General features: G+C 43.5%; 1 pseudogene; it reads right to left on the bottom strand.

The window, feature by feature from the left end:
- Window positions 1-18,061: 18,061 nt before the first annotated feature.
- Window positions 18,062-22,462, bottom strand: LOC135546832 (uncharacterized; annotated as a pseudogene).
- Between the last annotated feature and the right edge of the window lie 283 nt (window positions 22,463-22,745).

Below are 22,745 nucleotides of genomic sequence, written 5' to 3'. Positions count from 1 at the left end.
CATTCCGCTTCGCTCCACAGGTAGTATCACATTTTCATTTCACTTCATTACAGTACAACGGTTTGATTTGTTTGATCGGCTAGCTACATAGCCGTCTTTGTATCTAAGACAATTGTGTAGTCTAGAGCGATTTTCTAGGTTAGCTAGCCAGCTATTGTCGTTCTTTTAACGTAACGTAATCAACACTGCTAGCTAGCCAGCTAGCCCCCGAATAGCAGCACTGTAGAAACTATTACACTGACGGAACGACTTGATTAGTGTAGTGTCAACAACGCAGCCACTGCCAGCTAGCCTACAAAGTCAACAACGCAGCCACTGCCAGCTAGCCTACTCCAGCAGTACTGTATCATTTCAATCATTTTAGTCAATAAGATTCTTGCTACGTAAGCTTAACTTTCTGAACATTCGAGACGTGTAGTCCACTTGTCATTCCAATCTCCTTTGCATTAGCGTAGCCTCTTCTGTAGCCTGTCAACTATGTGTCTATCTATCCCTGTTCTCTCCTCTCTGCACAGACCATACAAACGCTCCACACCGCGTGGCCGCGGCCACCCTAATCTGGTGGTCCCAGCGCGCACGACCCACGTGGAGTTCCAGGTCTCCGGTAGCCTCTGGAACTGCCGATCTGCGGCCAACAAGGCAGAGTTCATCTCAGCCTATGCCTCCCTCCAGTCCCTCGACTTCTTGGCACTGACGGAAACATGGATCACCACAGATAACACTGCTACTCCTACTGCTCTCTCTTCGTCCGCCCACGTGTTCTCGCACACCCCGAGAGCTTCTGGTCAGCGGGGTGGTGGCACCGGGATCCTCATCTCTCCCAAGTGGTCATTCTCTCTTTCTCCCCTTACCCATCTGTCTATCGCCTCCTTTGAATTCCATGCTGTCACAGTTACCAGCCCTTTCAAGCTTAACATCCTTATCATTTATCGCCCTCCAGGTTCCCTCGGAGAGTTCATCAATGAGCTTGATGCCTTGATAAGCTCCTTTCCTGAGGACGGCTCACCTCTCACAGTCCTGGGCGACTTTAACCTCCCCACGTCTACCTTTGACTCATTCCTCTCTGCCTCCTTCTTTCCACTCCTCTCCTCTTTTGACCTCACCCTCTCACCTTCCCCCTACTCACAAGGCAGGCAATACGCTCGACCTCATCTTTACTAGATGCTGTTCTTCCACTAACCTCATTGCAACTCCCCTCCAAGTCTCCGACCACTACCTTGTATCCTTTTCCCTCTCGCTCTCATCCAACACTTCCCACACTGCCCCTACTCGGATGGTATCGCGCCGTCCCAACCTTCGCTCTCTCTCCCCCGCTACTCTCTCCTCTTCCATCCTATCATCTCTTCCCTCTGCTCAAACCTTCTCCAACCTATCTCCTGATTCTGCCTCCTCAACCCTCCTCTCTTCCCTTTCTGCATCCTTTGACTCTCTATGTCCCCTATCCTCCAGGCCGGCTCGGTCCTCCCCTCCCGCTCCGTGGCTCGACGACTCATTGCGAGCTCACAGAACAGGGCTCCGGGCAGCCGAGCGGAAATGGAGGACAACTCGCCTCCCTGCGGACCTGGCATCCTTTCACTCCCTCCTCTCTACATTTTCCTCCTCTGTCACTGCTGCTAAAGCCACTTTCTACCACTCTAAATTCCAAGCATCTGCCTCTAACCCTAGGAAGCTCTTTGCCACCTTCTCCTCCCTCCTGAATCCTCCCCCCCCCCCTCCTCCCTCTCTGCAGATGACTTCGTCAACCATTTTGAAAAGAAGGTTGATGACATCCGATCCTCGTTTGCTAAGTCAAACGACACCGCTGGTTCTGCTCACACTGCCCTACCCTGTGCTCTGACCTCTTTCTCCCCTCTCTCTCCAGATGAAATCTCGCTTCTTGTGACGGCCGGCCGCCCAACAACCTACCCTATCCCCTCCTCTCTTCTCCAGACCATTTCCAGAGACCTTCTCCCTTACCTCACCTCGCTCATCAACTCATCCCTGACCGCTGGCTACGTCCCTGCCGTCTTCAAGAGAGCGAGAGTTGCACCCCTTCTGAGAAAACCTACACTCGATCCCTCCGATGTCAACAACTACAGACCAGTATCCCTTCTTTCTTTTCTCTCCAAAACTCTTGAACGTGCCGTCCTTGGCCAGCTCTCCCGCTATCTCTCTCAGAATGACCTTCTTGATCCAAATCAGTCAGGTTTCAAGACTAGTCATTCAACTGAGACTGCTCTTCTCTGTATCACGGAGGCGCTCCGCACTGCTAAAGCTAACTCTCTCTCCTCTGCTCTCATCCTTCTAGACCTATCGGCTGCCTTCGATACTGTGAACCATCAGATCCTCCTCTCCACCCTCTCCGAGTTGGGCATCTCCAGCGCGGCCCACGCTTGGATTGCGTCCTACCTGACAGGTCGCTCCTACCAGGTGGCGTGGCGAGAATCTGTCTCCTCACCACGCGCTCTCACCACTGGTGTCCCCCAGGGCTCTGTTCTAGGCCCTCTCCTATTCTCGCTATACACCAGGTCACTTGGCTCTGTCATAACCTCACATGGTCTCTCCTATCATTGCTATGCAGACGACACACAATTAATCTTCTCCTTTCCCCCTTCTGATGACCAGGTGGCGAATCGCATCTCTGCGTGTCTGGCAGACATATCAGTGTGGATGACGGATCACCACCTCAAGCTGAACCTCGGCAAGCCGGAGCTGCTCTTCCTCCCGGGGAAGGACTGCCCGTTCCATGATCTCGCCATCACGGTTGACAACTCCATTGTGTCCTCCTCCCAGAGCGCTAAGAACCTTGGCGTGATCCTGGACAACACCCTGTCGTTCTCAACTAACATCAAGGCGGTGGCCCGTTCCTGTAGGTTCATGCTCTACAACATCCGCAGAGTACGACCCTGCCTCACACAGGAAGCGTCGCAGGTCCTAATCCAGGCACTTGTCATCTCCCGTCTGGATTACTGCAACTCGCTGTTGGCTGGGCTCCCTGCCTGTGCCATTAAACCCCTACAACTCATCCAGAACGCCGCAGCCCGTCTGGTGTTCAACCTTCCCAAGTTCTCTCACGTCACCCCGCTCCTCCGCTCTCTCCACTGGCTTCCAGTTGAAGCTCGCATCCGCTACAAGACCATGGTGCTTGCCTACGGAGCTGTGAGGGGAACGGCACCGCAGTACCTCCAGGCTCTGATCAGGCCCTACACCCAAACAAGGGCACTGCTTTCATCCACCTCTGGCCTGCTTGCCTCCCTACCACTGAGGAAGTACAGTTCCCGCTTAGCCCAGTCAAAACTGTTCGCTGCTCTGGCCCCCCAATGGTGGAACAAACTCCCTCACGACGCCAGGACAGCGGAGTCAATCACCACCTTCCGGAGACACCTGAAACCCCACCTCTTTAAGGAATACCTAGGATAGGATAAAGTAATCCTTCTCACCCCCCTTAAATGATTTAGATGCACTATTGTAAAGTGGCTGTTCCACTGGATGTCATAAGGTGAATTCACCAATTTGTAAGTCGCTCTGGATAAGAGCGTCTGCCAAATGACTTAAATGTAATGTAAATGTCTGTGCACTGGACACCATATGTGAATTGATTGCCCCCCATCTATCGTCAGAGTTCGAACTGCTAGGTAACCTAAATTGGGATATGCATAACACCCCGGCCGTCCTACAATCCAAGCTAGATGCCCTTAATCTCACGCAAATGATCAAGGAACCTATCATGTACAACCCCATATCCACAAACATGGGCACCCTCATAGATATCATCCTGACCAACTTGCCCTCTAAATATACCTCTGCTGTTTTCAAGCAGGATCTCAGCGATGACTGCCTCATTTCCTGCATCCGCTATGGGTCTGCGGTCAAATGACCAACCCTCATCACTGTCAATGTAGCGGGGGTGCGTAATTGGCGGCAGAGAAGTCAGGCGCAGGAGAGCAGAACTAGGTGATAACCGGAGATTTGTTTAGCAAAACCAACGACACCCAGAACAACAAGATACATGGGCACAAAAATAACTCATTGTGTGCTCATGGGGTACGTGCACAAGCACTACAATAAACATTCCAACACAAAGACATGGGGGGAACAGAGGGTTAAGTACACAACAAGTAATTGAGGGGATTGAAACCAGGTGTGAGGGAAAAAAAGACAAAACACATGGAAAATGAAAAGTGGATCGATGATTGCTAGAAGACCGGCGACGCTGATCGTCGAGCGCTGCCCGAACAATGAGAGGACCCAACTTCGGCGGAAGTCGTGACAGTCAAGCGCTTCCTAAAACACTTCTGCGAGCAGGCCTTTCTAATTGATCTGGCCCAGGTTTCCTGGAAGGATATTGATCTCATCCCATCAGCAGAGGACGACTGGTTGTTCTTTAAAAGTGCTTCCTCACCATCTTAAATAAGCATAACCCTTTCAAAAATGTTTGAACTAAGAACAGATATAGCCCTTGGTTCTCTTCAGACTTGACTGCCTTTGTCCAGAACAAAACACCCTGTGGCATACTGCACAAGCTTTGAATAGTCCCTGCCATATGCAACTTGTCAGGGAAGTCAGGAACCAATACACACAGTCAGTTAGGAGAGCAAAGGCAAGCTTTTTCAAACAGAAATTTGCATCCTGCAGCACTAATTCCAAGAAGTTTTGGGACACTGTAAAGTTAATGGTGAATAAGAGCACCGCCTCCCAGCTGCCCACTGCACTGAGACTAGGAAACACTGTCAACATTGATGAATTCACAATAATAGCGAATTTCAATAAGCATTTCTCTACGGCCAGCCATGATTTCCACCTGGCTACCCCAACTCTGGCCAACAGATCTGCACCCCCTGCAGCAACTGGCCCAAGCCCCCCCCTGCTTCTCCTTCAACCAAATCCAGGCAGCTGATGTTGTGAAAGAGCTGCAAAATCCCTACAAATCACCTGGGCAAGACAATCTGGACCCTCTCTTCCTAAAATTATCCGCCGCCATTGTTGCAACCCCAATTACTAGTATGTTCAACCTCTCTTTCGTATCATCTGAGATTCCTAAACATTGGAAAGTGGCCGTGGTCATCCCCCTCTTCATTGGGGGAGACACTCTTGACCCAAACTGTTACAGACCTATATCCATCCTGCCCTGCCTTTCTAAAGTCTTCGAAAGCCAAGTGAACAAACAGATCACTGATCATTTTGAATCCACCGTAACTGTGCAATCTCGTTTCCGAGCTGGTCATGGGTGCACCTCAGCCACACTCAAGGTCCTAAATGATATCATAACCACCATTGATAAAAGATAGTACTGTGCAGCCATCTTCATCGACCTGGACAAGGCTTTCGACTCTGTCAATCACCGTATTCTTATCGGCAGACTCAACAGCCTTGGTTTCTCTAATGACTGCCTGGCCTGGTTCACTAACTACTTTTCAGACAGTGTCAAATCGTCCGGACAGTCTCTATGGGGGTGCCACAGCTTTCAATTCTCGGGCCGACTCTTTTCTCTGTATATATCAATCATGTCGCTCTTGCTGCGGGGGATTCTTTGATCCACCTCTACGCAGACGACACCATTCTGTATACATCTGGCCCTTCTCTGGACACTGTGTTCACAAACCACCAAACAAGCTTCAATTCCATACAACACTCCTTCCGTGGCCTCCAATTGCTCTGTGGACAACTATAAATACCTAGGTGTCTGGCTAGACTGTAAACTCTCCTTCCAGACTCACATTAAGCATCTCCAATCCAAAGTTGAATCTAGAATTGGCTTCCTATTTCACAACAAAGCCTCCTTCACTCATGCTGCCAAACATACCCTCGTAAAACTGACTATCCTACCGATCCTTGACTTCGGCGATCTCAGCTCACTGGTCACCATAGCAGCACCCATTCGTAGCACGCGCTCCAGCAGGTATACCTCACTGGTCATCCCCAAGCCAACACCTTGTTTGGCTGCCTTTCCATCCAGTTCTCTGCTGCCTATGACTTGAATGAATTGCAAGAATCACTGACGTTGGAGACTTACAGTATATCTCCCTCACTAACTGTAAGCATCAGCTGTCAGAGCAGCTTACCGATCGCTGCAGCTGTACACAGCCCATCTATAAATATCCCATCCAACCAACTACCTACCTCATCCTAATATTTGTTTTTGTATTTCTGCTCTTTTGCACACCAGGATTTCTACTTGCACATCCTCATCTGCACATATATCACCCCAGTGTAAGTTGCAAAATTGTAATTACTTTGCCACTATTGGCCTATTTATTGCCTTACTTCCTTACTACATTTGCACACACTGTATACAGATTTTTCTATTGTGTTATTGACTGTACGTATGTTTTTTTATCCCATGTGTAACTCTATGTTGTTTTTGTCGCACTGTTTTGCTTTATCTTGGCAAGGTCACAGTTGTAAATGAGACTTCTCAGCATATATATATACAGTGCCTTGCGAAAGTATTCGGCCCCCTTGAACTTTGCGAACTTTTGCCACATTTCAGGCTTCAAACATAAAGATATAAAACTGTAATTTTTTTGTGAAGAATCAACAACAAGTGGGACACAATCATGAAGTGGAACAACATTTATTGGATATTTCAAACTTTTAAAAAAAATCAAAAACTGAAAAATTGGGCGTGCAAAATTATTCAGCCCTTTACTTTCAGTGCAGCAAACTCTCTCCAGAAGTTCAGTGAGGATCTCTGAATGATCCAATGTTGACCTAAATGACTAATGATGATAAATACAATCCACCTGTGTGTAATCAAGTCTCCGTATAAATGCACCTGCACTGTGATAGTCTCAGAACAAGGAACACACCAGGCAGGTCCGAGATACTGTTGTGAAGAAGTTTAAAGCCGGATTTGGATGTAAAGAGATTTCCCAAGCTTTAAACATCCCAAGGAGCACTGTGCAAGCGATAATATTGAAATGGAAGGAGTATCAGACCACTGCAAATCTACCAAGACCTGGCCGTCCCTCCAAACTTTCAGCTCATACAAGGAGAAGACTGAACAGAGATGCAGCCAAGAGGCCCATGATCACTCTGGATGAACTGCAGAGATCTACACCTGAGGTGGGAGACTCTGTCCATAGGACAACAATCAGTCGTATAGTGCACAAATCTGGCCTTTATGGAAGAGTGGCAAGAAGAAAGCCATTTCTTAAAGATATCCATAAAAAGTGTTGTTTAAAGTTTGCCACAAGCCACCTGGGAGACACACCAAACATGTGGAAGAAGGTGCTCTGGTCAGATGAAACCAAAATTGAACTTTTTGGCAACAATGCAAAACGTTATGTTTAGTGTAAAAGCAACACAGCTCATCACTCTGAACACACCATCCCCACTGTCAAACATGGTGGTGGCAGCATCATGGTTTGGGCCTGCAATTTCTTCAGCAGGGACAGGGAAGATGGTTAAAATTGATGCGAAGATGGATGGAGCCAAATACAGGACCATTCTGGAAGAAAACCTGATGGAGTCTGCAAAAGACCTGAAACTGGGATGGATATTTGTCTTCCAACAAGACAATGATCCAAAACATAAAGCAAAATCTACAATGGAATGGTTCAAAAATAAACATATCCAGGTGTTAGAATGGCCAAGTCAAAGTCCAGACCTGAATCCAATCGAGAATCTGTGGAAAGAACTGAAAACTGCTGTTCACAAATGCTCTCCATCCAATCTCACTGAGCTCGAGCTATTTTGCAAGGAGGAATTGGAAAATATGTCAGTCTCTCGATGTGCAAAACTGATAAGAGACATACCCCAAGCGACTTACAGCTGTAATCGCAGCACAAGATGGCGCTACAAAGTTGACTTAAGGGGGCTGAATAATTTTGCACGCCCAATTTTTCAGTATTTGATTTGTTAAAAAAGTTTGAAATATCCAATAAATATCATTCCACTTCATGATTGTGTCCCACTTGCTGTTGATTCTTCACAAAAAAATACAGTTTTATATCTTTTTGTTTGAAGCCTGAAATGTGGCAAAAGGTCGCAAAGTTCAAGGGGGCCGAATACTTTCACATATATATATATATATATATATATATATAATTTATTATTATTTTTTTTTAACAATACTGTCATTTCCCATAATCTTCCTGCTTAATTCATGATGTGGAAACTAACTGGAACTAGCTAGCTAACAATACAAAATACACCTAAAAGTTTTAAAACGTTAGCTGTCATCTGTTCTGTACACCCTGTACGTCACTGGGACCAAGCTTCCTGCCATCCAGAACCTGTATACTAGGAGGTCAGAGGAAGGCCCAAAAAATTGTCAAAGACTCCAGTCACCCAATTCATAGACTGTTCTCTCGTCCACTGCACTGCAAGCGGTACAAGAGCGCCAAGTCTAGATCCAAAAAGACTCCTTAACAGGTTCTACCCCCAAGCCATAAGACTGCTGAACAATTAATCAAATGGCCACGCGGCACATTGATTCGGTACCAGTACCCCCTGTATATAGTCTCATATAGTCTGTATATAGTCTCACAGTCTCACAGCCCAAACGAAAAATAAGCAAAGTTCTAGTGATTCCTTCCTTGCGTCTCAGCTCATATCATAGACATAACAGGAGAATGACAGGTAAATAAAAAGGAAGAGTGGCCCATTATTGTCAGGTGACTTGCTGTGTACAAATAATATTTATTTCCTTGCTCCAGCAATTCTATTCAAAGTGAATAAAAAACAGTGATGACATAACTATACAATGAATCTGTCACATAGGCCTACAGTGTCATAGAGTTGTTGCCTAATGTGATTAATGAGAAATTAGCTTTACATAAAGTAAATATATTGGGGCAAAAAGGTATTTAGTCAGCCACCAATTGTGCAAGTTCTCCCACTTAATAATAATTGTAATTTTCATCACTTCAACTATGACAGACAAAATGAGAAAAAAAAATCACATTGCAGGATTTTTTATGAATTTATTTGCAAATTATGGTGGAAAATAAGTATTTGGTCAATAACAAAAGTTTATCTCAATACTTTGTTATATACCCTTTGTTGTCAATGACAGAGGTCAAATGTTTTCTGTAAGTCTTCAAGGTTTTCACACACTGTTGCTGGTATTTTGGCCCATTCCACCATGCAGATCTCCTCTAGAGCAGTGATGTTTTGGGGCTGTTGGTGGGCAACATGGACTTTCAACTCTCTCCAAAGATTTTCTATGGGGTTGAGATCTGGAGACTGGCTAGGCCACTCTAGGACCTTGAAATGCTTCTTACGAAGCCACTCCTTTGTTCCCTGGAGAGTGTGTTTGGGATCATTGTCATGCTGAAAGACCCAGCCACGTTTCATCTTCAATGCCCTTGCTGATGGAAGGAGGTTTTCACTCAAAATCTCACGATCTCACGTAAAAGTCTGACCATTATCACAATAAAACATTTTTGCACATTTACATTTTTAAATAAATAAAACTTGTAATACAATAATATCTTGCATTAATGTATACTTTCAACTGGTAAAGCTTCAGTCTGATGAGTTTAAAGGGAACAATATTCCCTATTAGCCTGTGGTGCTGGGCTTTAAATGAACACATTTTTGTTTTGATACATTTTATATTGCCAATTTGACTTTGCAGCTGGCCTATCTAAGGGGAAATCACCCAGTTCAGCCTCCAGGACTAGACTCAAACTTCAACCAGCCCACAAAACACCAAATATGCATTGGAAATAGTCTGCATTCTCTAGAATATAGAGAAACATGGTCATATAAAGATATCCCCTGATATGAACCCTTTTTAGCCCAGTGTTTTGTTTGTCAGGCATGTCTTTGGTGGTGGATCAAACTAGTCATCGGTGTGACACATTGGGTAAGGAATGCGTCTCAGACATCCAAAGGGACCCAGGTTATTACTGTGATCACCTGTGCCTCCCTCTATGACATGGGACATATGATGTCTGAAGGAGAGAGAGAGGGCGGGATGGAGGGAGAGAGACGGATTGAGAGAGGTGTTGTAGCAGCAGTTTTGCATAAATTTTGCTTGTCTGAACAGCCTGCTGTGGGATGCTGATAAGTGGTGAAGAGACTTCTGAATGTTAACATGCTAATCAAGCATTGAGACTGTGCCTTGCTATGCTTAGGGAAATCAGTGGGTGTTGTTGCATCAGACACGCACACACACATATACGCACACACACACACACACACACACACACACACATACACACACATACACATACACATACACACACACAAACACGCACACACACAGTGCTGATTTATGCTGAGGGAAAGAAACATATTTACTTCCACTCAGGAAATGGAGAGGAGATTTACTGTCAGCTTTACTCATCTCCCCTATCTCCTGGCCCTTCCCCTCTCTGTGTATGAATACAGTAAGAATAGAGTGATTCATAGACATAGAAAAACCAGGTTAATGAGGACTGATCTGCTCCTGAATCCAAGGAAAACAAGTACCATGCCATAAATCAGGCACCAACCCAAAGAGAGCTCTTTGACTAACCGAGACGAGAGCTCCCGTTGGATTACACCGTTCATCATCCCGGCCATCGAGACCTCAGGGTCACACATAAATATGCTCCTAATTTGCTGAAGTTATTTCTCACCATGGTTACCCCAGCGATGTCCAACAGCTGTAACTTACTGACAGGCAAGGGGGCGAAAGCCCAGGTGATTGGAGTTATTCAATATTAATATGTGCTTCCTGCCTGGGGCATAATAGTTGTGACGCACCTTGTCAACCTTCAATTAACCCAGCAGCCCGCTCTTCATCCTTTATGGCTTCCCTCCCATCCTCCGCTCCTCCTCCTCCTCCTGTTAGAGGCATGAAAAGCCCTGGGCTCCTGCTGCAGTGACAGAGCAGACTGGTATCTCTGTTAATTAAATTTATCAGCACTAATAACAGGCTTCCCCTAAAGAGGTGGATGGAGCGACAGAACCAAACAGAGGTGTGTTAGAGTGCCTAAAATAATGAGGGATGGAACAAAGGTTCCATCTAGGGAGGTCTCTTCTGAACACACGTATACAGCAAATTCTCCAGTATTAAATCAACATTGACCATCTATATGGGTCCACACTTTCAAGTCTTAAATTAACACTGTACTTAGTATTGATGCTGTTACGCTTTGTTAGTGTTAGGGAACTAACACTCAGTGTTATGCAAAAGCAACTCATAATATTTTTAACACTAGTAAGTGTATATACTTTGCAGCAATGGTGTTATACAATAGCACCTCATATAGTATTTTTAACCTCCAACGTCTAGGCTAACATATCGGATTATTGTTAGATGGTCATACCATGGATCCTTTAGTTATTTGATTTAGTATTTTAGAACCCTTTTCGGTAAAATGTTTAAAAATATTTGTATTATGATGCAAACTCACTGAAAGAGAACTCACATAGTTTTAATCCTTCGTATACGTGCAATGGTTGTCTGTCATTTTAGAATACACTCATTGAATAACACATTAATAAATGGACACACATAACCCCTTATTTTTTTGGAAACAAAACTACTTCCTTACTTACATTCATTTGTATGGGTTACCTTCAGATGAGTCCCGTGACACGGAGAACACTATCATGTTTGTGAGAGTCTCCCCTTCCCACAGTGGGGTCATTGGTTTGTAGCCCAAACGGTTCGGACGCTACAGACAGAAGTTGGCACATCAGCATTACCAACTTCAGACGTAGAGAAAAACGGAGAACACCATCGTATTTGTGAGAATCTCACCTTTCCATAATTTGTAGGCCAAAACGTTTGGGTGCAAAGGACATTTTCGTGAGGAGACTGATTAATGGAATCTCTCATGGATTGACAAACTACCACTGTAGATTGGACACCTTCCATCGCAGATGCAGAAGGCCAACATAGGCAAATTGAGACGCAGCCCATTTGTTTATTATGTTACTTAGATAGATGCATGGTGCATCAATAGACTCTTTTAACCATTACACTTAGAGGTCTGTATCTCTTGGCAAGGTCACTCAGTGTTGGATTAAGGATCCTACAACAATATTTATTCTTTATTGCCACATTCACTTATGTAATCTTTTATAAAGACTTCAGATCTGGCAGCAGACATGCTCAAATTAATAACATGACCATCTAAACCATCTCTACTGGAAAAAACATAGCAGTAACGGGTAAAATCTGATTGGATTAATTTAGAAAAATGTATGTTATTTATCTTTGTGTAGCAAAAGATGAATCAATCAAGGTACATGCAAAGACACAGATATAATAAACTATCCTAAATAATCTAGCTGGATTCTGATTAGGGCATTACATGCCGGATAGGTTAGTGTGATCCATCTGTGGTGATGGTTTGGGAGAGCACCAGAGAGAATATTATAGACAGTTACTGTCAAAGTGCTTGATGAGTTTTTCCTGTGTCCTGTGACCTGTTAATGACATTCCATCTGGATGTTCTCATGATATTTAGTGTGTGCTTATGTAACTTGATAGTAAAACACATGTTTGAAATTAAAAGTAATGGTCTGGCTGGTGATTGGTGTGTCGTGTAGTGACCTTGTTGAACTTAAAGAAAATGTCTTTGAACGTTTGAGACAGTTGGGAATTTGTGTAGTGAATGGGGAGGCCTGAGTTTGAACTTTTGGAACATTTGAAACAGTTGGGAATTTTTGTAGTGAACTTATGGAGCTGCTGTGTATTGAGCTTGTGACCCCTTGTAGAATGGACAGGAAAAAGTCGTTTCCAGTTAGGCCTGCCTGAGTATAATAAGTGTTAGACTTGTCCTGTGAACAACACTAGGAGCAAGAAGAAACCTCAAGTCAGATAAACTACAGAAAACTATAGAAAACACTAGGTGTATTGTGTCCTTCATGTCTGGGCCACAATGACAAAACCGTCGATGTCATTCTTTGTGATGCACCTGATTGTTTTACTGGTGTGATTGATAAGAGTGAAGGCCATGTGGGTTAAATTTTCCAACCCGGCGATTCAACAGTGAAGATTTTCACACACAGCTGTCTCAACACCCCTTTTCAGACAAAAACTGAGAGTTTTTCTCCTGCATTTCACATGAAAGAATGGCTTAAGATAAGACTGTATGTCAGAACGAACAGGTCCTGAGTGGAACATCCCTGCCTACTTATGCATTGGAAGAGGAAGTCTGTGGGCGAGATGATTTGAAAGCAATAAGTACCTCTTCAGTAGCATATAGTCCAGACTGCGAAGTGACAAGTGTAGGTTGTTATGAATCTAATAGCACAAATGCCCCCAAATCTGTTAGTTCGTATGTATTTTCAAGGTCAACTACTTTGTGCCTGTCTTTAGCTTCAGGTGGCAAGATTGTTCTAAAGTGCTTGATATGATGGAACAAGTGTAACAATTTTTTTCAACATCGTGAACATTTAAGACGATGGTCCCTTCTGTCTTGAAGACAAAACTTGGGCTTAACGACAAGAAGGTTGATCTACAGTAGTTCCTCCTTTAAAAGTTTTGAGCTTACACCGTGGGATTTAGAGGTACCCAGCATCACGACTTCATTGTTCCAGGCCACCGCAAGGGGGAGTTAGAGCACTCATTATGCATTTGGGTCCCAAGGTTTTGTATGACCAATCATTTTGAGTGGTTCCAATGACGAATTTGACGCAAACCACCCATCCCTGCTGACTTTCTTCAGCAAAGATGGCTGACAAAACATTACAGTGGAAGCTAATTTAAGTAATTCTAATGTCATAACGAGTCAAGCAAAAAATGTACAATTGAGAGGAATATGTTAGTTAATGTAGAGACATGTTACCCCAATCTTCCACCAAGGCACCTGCAAGTTCCCGGACCTTTCTAGGGGGAATGACCCATTCCCTCATCCTCCGATCTAACAGGTCCTAGACCTGCTCAATGGGATTGAGATCTGGGCTCTTCGCTGGCCATGGCAGAACACTGACATTTCTGTCTTGCAGGGAATCACACACAGAATGAGCAGTATGGCTGGTGGCATTGTCATGCTGGAGGTTCATGTCAGGATGAGCGCAGCATTGAGATTGCCAGCAATGACAGCAAACTCAGTCCAATGATGCTGTGATACACCACCCCAGACCATGACGGACCCTCCACGTCCAAATCGATCCCGACACAGAGTACAGGCCTTGGTGTAAGACTCATTCCTTCGATGATAAACGCAAATCCAACCATCACTCCTGGTGAGACAAAACTGCAACTCATCAGTTAAGAGCACTCTTTGCCAGTCCTGTCTGGTCCAGCGACGGTGGGTTTGTGCCCATAGGCGACGTTGTTGCCAGTGATGTCAGGTGAGAACCTGCCTTACAACAGGCCTACAAGCCCCCAGTCCAGCCTCTCTCAGCCTATTGCAGACAGTCTGAGCACTGATGGAGGGATTGTGTGTTCCTGGTGTAACTCGGGCAGTTGTTGTTGCCATCCTATACCTGTCCAGCAAGTGTGTTGTTCGGATGTATCGATCCTGTGCAGGTGTTGTTACACGTGGTCTGCCACTGCAAGGACAATCAGCTGTCCTTCTTGTCTCCCTGTAGCGCTGTCTTAGGCGACTCACAGTACGGACATTGCAATTTATTGCCCTGTTCACATTTGCAGTCCTCATGCCTCCTTGCAGCATGCATAAGGCACATTCACACAGATGTGCAAGGACCCTGGGCATCTTTTTTTGCGTTTTCAGAGTCCGTAGAAAGGCCTCTTTAGTGTCCTAAGTTTTCATATCTGTGACCTTAATTGCCTACCATCTGTAAGCTGTTAGTGTCTTAACGACCGTCCCACAGGTTCATGTTCATTAATTGTTTATGGTTCATTGAGCAAGCATGGGAAACAGTGTTTACACCCTTTACAATGAAGATCTGTGAAGTTATTTGGATTTTTACGAATTATCTTTGAAAGACAGGGTCCTGAAAAAGGGACATTCCTTTATTTTGCTAAGTTTAAAGATATATATATATATAAGTTTTATAGCCCATGTCCCTTCACAGAGGCGGGCCACTGATTGAGCAGCCCTATCTTATGAAAATCCAAATCTCTAATTTTAGAAGCTAAAATCACATTTCATCCCATCACAAATAATTTCATATTCAAACATTTAACTTGAACAATTCCATGTGAATCCGATAACTCTGATGTGTAGACTTTCCACTGTGGAGTTTATGTCATCTTATCATTGATGAGAATGTCTCAAATGACAACCTAACTGACATCATATTCATTAAGTACAATTGGTCGCATTACCAGAATATAGTTAATTTGCCCCCACCTTCTGATGTTCTCTCTATGTTAACCAAGGATTTTGCAAATGTAACCTCAGTAGGGTAGAGAGAGGAAAAAGGGGGGGAGAGGTATTTATGACTGTCATAAACCTACCCCTTAGGCCAACATCATGACATAGTCATGGCTCCCGAGTGGCGCAGCAGTCTATAGCACTGCATCTCGGTGCAACAGGCCTCACTACAGTCCCTGGTTCAAATTGGGAGTGCCATAGTGCGGCGCACAATTGTCCCAGCGTCATCCGGGTTTGGCCGGAGTAGACCTTCATTGTAAATAGGAATTTGTTCTTACCTGACTTGCCTAGTTAAATAAATGTTCAATTTCAAAAACAACTGGCACAATCAATAGGAGGTGAACATTGGCTGGTGCTGAAAATATAGATGACTTGTTATCTCACTCTAGGTTAAATGAAAACTAAATCTCCAAAATATTGTTTCTTTGAAAAAAAGCTGTTATTATTATTATTATTAATTGATTTAGAATTATATAAAATTCCCTTAGGATCTGTGAGAATATCTGAGAATATCTGATGGAAAATGCCCCTTAGATATTATTATAGAGTCCTCCAATCCTCTTACTGTAATTATTGGTGGAGTGTCACATTATTGCATTTTTTGTTGTTGTACAGTGCCTTGCGAAAGTATTCGGCCCCCTTGAACTTTGCGACCTTTTGCCACATTTCAGGCTTCAAACATAAAGATATAAAACTGTATTTTTTTGTCAAGAATCAACAACAAGTGGGACACAATCATGAAGTGGAACGACATTTATTGGATATTTCAAACTTTTTTAACAAATCAAATACTGAAAAATTGGGCGTGCAAAATTATTCAGCCCCCTTAAGTTAATACTTTGTAGCGTCACCTTTTGCTGCGATTACAGCTGTGAGTCACTTGGGGTATGTCTATCAGTTTTGCACATCGAGAGACTGACATTTTTTCCCATTCCTCCTTGCAAAACAGCTTGAGCTCAGTGAGGTTGGATGGAGAGCATTTGTGAACAGCAGTTTTCAGTTCTTTCCACAGATTCCCGATTGGATTCAGGTCTGGACTTTGACTTGGCCATTCTAACACCTGGATATGTTTATTTTTGAACCATTCCATTGTAGATTTTGCTTTATGTTTTGGATCATTGTCTTGTTGGAAGACAAATCTCCATCCCAGTCTCAGGTCTTTTGCAGACTACATCAGGTTTTCTTCCAGAATGGTCCTGTATTTGGCTCCATCCATCTTCCCATAATTTTTAACCATCTTCCCTGTCCCTGCTGAAGAAAAGCAGGCCCAAACCATGATGCTGCCACCACCATGTTTGACAGTGGGTATGGTGTGTTCAGGGTGATGAGCTGTGTTGCTTTTACGCCAAACATAACGTTTTGCATTGTTGCCAAAAAGTTCAATTTTGGTTTCATCTGACCAGAGCACCTTCTTCCACATGTTTGGTGTGTCTCCCAGGTGGCTAGTGGCAAACTTTAAACGACACTTTTTATGGATATCTTTAAGAAATGGCTTTCTTCTTGCCACTTCCATAAAGGCCAGATTTGTGCAATATACAACTGATTGTTTTCCTATGGACAGAGTCTCCCACCTCAGCTGTAGATCTCTGCAGTTCATCCAGAGTGATCATGGGTCTCTTGGCTGCATCTCTGATCAGTCTTCTCCTTGTATGAGCTGAAGGTTTAGAGGGACGGCCAGGTCTTGGTAGATTTGCAGTGGTCTGATACACCTTCCATCTCAATATTATCGCTTGGACAGTGCTCCTTGGGATGTTTAAAGCTTGGGAAATCATTTTGTATCCAAATCCGGCTTTAAACTTCACAACAGTATCTCGGACCTGCCTGGTGAGTTCCTTGTTCTTCATGATGCTCTCTGCGCTTTTAACGGACCTCTGAGACTATCACAGTGCAGGTGCATTTATACGGAGACTTGATTACACACAGGTGGATTGTATTTATCATCATTAGTCATTTAGGTCAACATTGGATCATTCAGAGATCCTCACTGAACTTCTGGAGAGAGTTTGCTGCACTGAAAGTAAAGGGACTGAATAATTTTGCACGCCCAATTTTTCAGTTTTTGATTTGTTAAAAAAGGTTGAAATATCCAATAAATGTCGTTCCACTTCATGATTGTGTCCCACTTGTTGTTGATTCTTCACAAAAAAATACAGTTTTATATCTTTATGTTTGAAGCCTGAAATGTGGCAAAAGGTCGCAAAGTTCAAGGGGGCCGAATACTTTCGCAAGGCACTGTAGATATACTGTTAAAAATGGTGTAGGTCTTATTTATTTAAAGAGCATATTAACGTTAGACTCTGAGACAAGCCTATTCCTTCCCGTCGGGGACTTGAACCCCGGGCTCCCGTCCGCACGACACAGGGATTCTTTAGCTAAATAGCCCAGTATTGTACTGCCATCCGTCACGTTGTACTGCGCCATATTTTCCAATCCATCCTAACAGAAACCCAGCAGATTTTTTGTTTTTAATGGAACAGAAACAACATAATATTAATCAAATAAATTAAGCAAGTACCAGTCAAAAGTTTGGACACACCTACTCATTCCAGTATTTGTCTATATTTTTACTATTTTCTGCATTGTAGAATAATAGTGAAGACATCACAACTGTAGCAGCTGGAGCCCATTATGTAAATGTTTCCTATTAGCAGGACAATAGACTTTTTATAACCTGGCTACTGTTGTGAAAATCCCTCAACTTGAAATGTATTCGATACTTAAGTACTCTAAAGTGTTACATTTCTAACTCAAAACAGCATTACAGTATTTCTTCATCAACGTCTTTATGCCGTCGTTAATAAAATAAAATAATGAGAAAAAAGACATTCAAATGTGTATGTTTATATTAACTACATTTTAGTTGCACTTCCACCCAGCTCCACAACCACAGGTAAAACCTTGCTGAGATGATGAATGTATTTGTTGCATTGTTGTATTGTCAATTTCTCTAGCAAAAACATCTTGATGGCCTTGACCAGTTCATCTTTGCCTGTCGGCTTGGCAGAGTTACAGATGAAAGTTTTCAGTTGATTCCAAACAAGTTTGATCGGGTTTAAATCAGGGATGAAAAAAATATCTTTAGATATAATGTAGGCCTACCGAAGGTGTTGCCGGTCTTTTATTTATTTATTTTTATTTAGCCTTTATTTCACTACATAAAGGTCTACTTACTCTGCTGGAGTCTTGACCCAATTTATGCCCTCATTTGCAAAGCAAACCTGGGCGGCAGTGTGTTTTGGCTCATTGTCTGCATTTGGAGAAGTAAAAGACATTTAGCCTAACAGACAAAATTAGGTACAATAATAGAAATAACCATGTAAATAGGCCTAAACATAACAAAATATTGCTATAAGCCTACCTTGAAAGAAACAATGTGTACCCAGAAACACCTCTCTGACATAGGGTCCAGCATATCTCTTGATGATTTCTTCCTCAAAGAAATCTCGAGCCATGATACCTGAAAAAGGAGGCAAGAGTGAATTATTGTGGAACACATAACAGTCCGTGAGTTGTAGGCTACAATATTTTATGTACCTTTTGCTGTATAAACAGCCAAACTTACCATCACAAATCAAACATGGACCTGGTCGCTGGCGAGAAATTGCCCCCCACACATGGAGTTTGATTGGATGCTAGGGACTCGCCTTGCTTGATCTTCTTCCTTTTACTGTAGCACTTTTGAGCAAATTGATCAAGGGCCACGGTTAATTTGTTTGTGAAGATGACATTATTGAATATCTCCCCAGCTTTGATCCATAGCTGGGCCTGCAGGACGCAAAGTTTGTCAGACAAATCATTGGGTCGAAACTACAGAACAGTACAAACAAGCGAACACACATTAAGGATCGGCCCCTTTTTTTTAGCCTAAAATGACATACCCAAATCTAACTGCCTGTAGTTTAGGCCAAGAAGCAAGAATATGCATATTCTTGGAACCATTTGAAAGGAAACACTTTGATGTTTGTGGAAATGTGAAAGGAATGTAGGAGAATATAACACATTAGATCTGGTAAAAGATAGTACAAAGAAAAAACAACATTTTTTTGTCTTTTTATGTACCATCCTCTTTGAAATGCAAGAGAAAGGCCATAATGTATTATTCCAGCCCAGGTGCAATTTAGATTTTGGCCACTAGATGGAGGAAGTGTATGTGCAAAGTCTCTGATCCAATGAACTGCTGCATTTCTGTTCAAAATGTTGTACCAAGACTGCCCAAATGTGCCTAATTTGTTTATTAATAACTTTTCATGTTCAAAACTGTGTACTCTCCTCAAATAATAGCATGGTATTATTTCAATGCAATAGCTACTGTAAATTGGACAGTGCATTTAGATTAACAAGAATGTAAGCTTTCTGCCAATATCAGATATGTCTATGTCCTGGGGAATGTTCTTGTTACTTACAAAATCATGCTAATCACATTAGCCTACGTTAGCTCAACCGTCCCGTGGAAGGCCCCTTTTTTCTGCACTTCCTGTTTGAATGACGTGCCCAAAGTAAACTGCCTGTTACTCAGGCCCTGAAGCCTTGATATGCATATAATTAGTACCATTGGAATGAAAACACTTTAACATGTGTAGAAATAATTAAAATAGTTAAAATAATGTAGGAGAGTATAACACAATAGATATGGTAGGAGAAAACCCAAAGAAAAACCAACCAGAAACCTTTTCTTTTTAAGACCTTGCTCTTCCAATGGCCAGTATAAGGGCATACTCAATTCTACCTCCCAGGATGCAATTCCTATGGATTCCACTGGGTGTCAGCAGTCTATGTTCAAGGTTTCAGGCTTGTAACTTGAATAACGAATAAGAAATAACAGTTTTAGTACAAGGACATCGGCTTGGAAATCTGTGTTTGCGCGCCATCGATTTCCTATTGAACATGCTTCTTTCCATAAGAAATATTATAGTAAAGAAATATTATAGTTTGATTACATTTTCGAGTATCTGAAGAATGACTAGAAACGTATTTTAACTTGTTGAACCAAAGTTTAGGGGTAGATTTTCAGACTCTTTTCTTTGCATGTTGAACGAGTGGATTACTCAAATCGATGGCGCCAACTAAACTGACTTTTTGGGATATAAAGAAGGATTTTATCTAACAAAATGACACTACACGTTATAGCTGGGACCCTTTGGATGACAAATCGGAGAAAGATTTTTTTAAAGTAAGTCAATATTTAATCGCTATTTGTGAATTTATTAAATCTGTGCCGGTGGAAAAATATTTTGATGTGGGGCACCGTCCTCAAACAATCGCAAGGAATGATTTCGCTGTAATTGCTACTGTAAATCGGACTGTGCAGTTAGCTTAACAAGAAGTTAAGCTTTCAACCGATATAAGACACTTGTTTGTACATAAATGTTTAATATTCATCATTTTTCTGATTATATATTTGAATTGTGCGTCCTTAGTGTCACTGGAAGTTGTCCCGCTAGCGGGACGCCTAGGCTTAAGAAGTTCATATCAGAAAATCAGTGAATTGAAATAAATAAATTAAGCCCAATCTATGGATTTCACATGACTGGGAATACAGATATACATCTGTTGGTCACAGATACCTTAAAAAAAGGTAGGGGCATGGATCAGAAAACCGGTCTGTATCTGGTGTGACCACCATTTGCCTCTTAACAAAGAGCTGATAAAGATGTCAATTGTGGCCTGATGTCCCACTACTCCACAATTGCTGAGCAAAGTTTCTGGATGTTGGCGGGAACTGGAACATGCTTTCATACACGTCGTTCCAGAGCATCCCGAACATGCTCAATGGGTGACTAGTTATGCAGGCCATGGAAGAGCTGGGACATTTTCAGCTTCCAGGAATTGTGTACAGATCCTTGAAACATGGGGCCGTGCATTATCATACTGAAGCGAGGTGATGTCAGTGGATGAATGTTACAACAGTGGGCCTCAGGATCTCACAGCATCTCTGTGTATCCAAATTGCCATCGATAAAATGCAATTGTGTTCGTTGTCTGTAGCTTATGCCTGCTCATACCATAACCCCACCGCCACCACGGGACACTCTGTTCACAATGTGGACATCAGCAAACCGCTCACCCACACAACACCATACACGTGGTCTGTGGTTGTGATGCTGGTTGGACATTCTGCCAAATTCTCTAAAACAATGTTGGAGGTAGCTTATGGTAGAGAAATTAATATTACATTATCTGGAAACAGCTCTAGTGGACATTCCTGCAGTCAGTATGCTAATTGCACGCTCCCTCAAAACTTGCGATATCTGCGGCATAGTGTTGTAGTACAAAACTACATGTTATTTTAGAGTCGACTTTTATTGTCCCCAGCATCAGTTGCACCTGTTTATAAACATGCTGTTTACTCAGCTTCTTGAGATGTCACACCTGTCAGATAGATGGATTATCTTGGCAAAGGATTAATCCTCACAAAATGGGATCTAAACAAATGCACACAATTTTAGAGAAATGACCTTTTTGTGCATATGGAACATTTCTGGGATCTTTTATTTTAACTCATGAAACTTGGGACCAACACGTTACATGTTGACGCCTGGGCATGCTCCTGATGAGGTGGCGGATGGTCTCCTGAGGTATCTCCTCCCAGACCTGGACTAAAGCATCCGGCAACTCCTGGACAGTCTGTGGTGCAACGTGGTGTTGGTGGATGGAGCGAGACATGATGTCCCAGATGTGCTCAATTGGATTCAGGTCTGGGGAACAGGCGGGCCAGTCCATAGCATCAATGCCTTCCTCTTGCAGGAACTGCTGGCACACTCCTGCCACATGAGGTCTAGCATTGTCTTGCATTAGGAGGAACACAGGGCCAACCGCACCAGCATATGGTCTCACGAGGGGTCTGAGGATCTCATCTCGGTACCTAATGGCAGTCAGGCTACCTCTGGCGAGCACATGGAGGGCTGTGCGGCCCCCCAAAGAAATGCCACCCCACACCATGACTAACCCACCCCCAAACCAGTCATGCTGGAGGATGTTGCAGGCAGCAGAACGTTCTCCACGGCATCTCCAGACTGTCACGTCTGTCACATGTGCTCAGTGTGAACCTGCTTTCATCTGTGAAGAGCACAGGGCGCCAGTGGCGAATTTGCCAATCTTGGTGTTCTCTGGCAAATGCCAAACGGCCTGCACGGTGTTGAGCTGTAAGCACAACCCCCACCTGTGGACGTCGGGCTCTCATACCTCCCTCATGGAGTCTGTTTCTGACCGTTTGAGCAGACACATGCACATTTGTGGCCTGCTGGAGGTCATTTTGCAGGGCTCTGGCAGTGGTCCTCCTGCTCCTTCTTGCACAAAGGCGGAGGTAGCGGTCCTGCTGCTGGGTTGTTGCCCTCCTACGGCCTCCTCCACGTCTCCTGATGTACTGGCCTGTCTCCTGGTAGCGCCTCCATGCTCTGGACACTACGCTGACAGACACAGCAAATCTTCTTGCCACAGCTTGCATTGATGTCCCATCCTGGATGAGCTGCACTACCTGAGCCACTTGTGTGGGTTGTATACTCCATCTCATGCTACCACTAGAGTGAAAGCACCG

This window comes from Oncorhynchus masou, chromosome 10 (assembly GCF_036934945.1).
Source record: "Oncorhynchus masou masou isolate Uvic2021 chromosome 10, UVic_Omas_1.1, whole genome shotgun sequence".
In the NCBI taxonomy this organism is placed as follows: Eukaryota; Metazoa; Chordata; class Actinopteri; order Salmoniformes; family Salmonidae; genus Oncorhynchus; species Oncorhynchus masou.
Note: the sequence above shows the minus strand (reverse complement) of the source record. Positions and strands in the feature narration are given on the sequence as shown.